This window comes from Arachis duranensis, chromosome 2 (genome assembly GCF_000817695.3).
Source record: "Arachis duranensis cultivar V14167 chromosome 2, aradu.V14167.gnm2.J7QH, whole genome shotgun sequence".
Lineage (NCBI taxonomy): Eukaryota > Viridiplantae > Streptophyta > Magnoliopsida > Fabales > Fabaceae > Arachis > Arachis duranensis.
In genome coordinates this window covers 82163645-82165387 of record NC_029773.3, presented here as the reverse complement: position 1 = coordinate 82165387, position 1743 = coordinate 82163645, and positions in this window count along the sequence as shown.

The following is a 1743-nucleotide window of genomic DNA, read 5'->3' as shown; positions in this document are numbered from 1 at the left end:
CCAAAGTACAAACAGTTATGCGATATCTCTCGCATATAGAAATGAGGCCATCTCCTATATAGAAATGGCATCATTTGGGGGCAATATATAACCCCACATTCAAAATCACAACAACATCAAGTTCTTTCAAACAACCAAAATAAGATTCACATAACGCAAAATACCAAAGTCAAAGTTACAATAAGAAGAAACATGTCAAAACTACCATTTATTGACATACGGATGCCACTTAGAATAGAGAAAAATGACAAAAATGGGATAAAAGCACCAATTTTGAAGGGGCATGAAAACAGAGGAGCAATACAAATGGCAAAAATCCAAACGATCCCTTCCCAAAGAACGAACGAAATCTTCTAAAAAGTTTTAAAGATGGAGAAATCTTGAATGCTGGAACAAAGTGCAAGAAAGAAGGAAATGAAAAAGGAAAAGATGCTAACATTTTAGAAGCGAAAAAGGAAAGAAAGAGGGAAGAAGGAAGTATTTATAAGATGCTAGGGGCAGAAGTGACATTTCGCATCCCTCATTAATGACATGCACGAATCCCATAAAAAATGCAACATAATGTACCCCGTGTCATTAAGTGGCACAACATTTCGAAATTAAAAAAAAAAACACATCGAGTACTTGAACTCTTGAAGGCAGTATACCCAACGAAAAAAAATTGAAGCTACAAAATGCTTGAGCCCAACTTCATGAAATCTCGGACTCAAGTAAAGGCACTGTTCATACCCTACCCCAAAATTATAAAGCCAAGCCCATTAAGAATAAGAACTCCCTAAAAAGGTGGGCTCATCTACTTACACGACCTCATAGATGTCGGGCACGACAAGGGTGCGTCAATCCTACTTATCGAAATAAGTAACTACTTCTTGAAATATCTCCTACTATCTTTCTACTTTATCTAGAAGAGAGATCTTAACAAATTTTCAAGATAAAGGGAACGGTCATCCGCCATCAAAGGTAGAACTACTCTAAAAAGGTGGTTATCTATTCTACTATAAATATACTAAACGTTTGCTACTGAAAACTTCAAGTATATTCAGAACCCAATCTACTGAATACCTGTTGAAACTCTTGCTAACTTAAGTATTGAAGTCTTTTGCAGGTACCACCCTTACCTCCTCACGAACTCGGACGGCAGCACCTCGGCACTGTACCCAGCAGAAGTCAGATGCGGCCTCAGAAGGAGTCCGAATTTCACGTTCAGATTCAAATTACCATTTCAGATAATTCTCAGAACGGATAGATAGATAGATAGATTTTCACATAATAGAAATCTCTATGAAAAATAAAAGTAAATAAAATAACATATTCAAATAAATTTATAAAATTATAAACAACATGTATTAAATTTGTAATAAAAATATAAATAGAGTAGTTCTATAGTATTATATTATTTACATATATATTATGCATATTTTTTAGTTTTTATTTTTAATTTTTAATTTTTCATTACATATATTTTTAATTTATATTTTTGTTATATTTATTACATATAATTAGAAAAGAATATCAATAACTACATCCAGAATTAATATTGAATTGTGCCAAAAAGAAAATGGTTTCAAGTTTATAAGAATACCAATAACTACATCCAGAATTAATATTCAATTGTGCCAAAAAGAAATGGTTTCAAGTTTAATTTATAAATTATCCAGTTATACTTTTATATAAAGAAAAAATATTATTTTTAAATAATAAATATAAAAAATTAATTATTTTATTTATGCAATAGATATATAT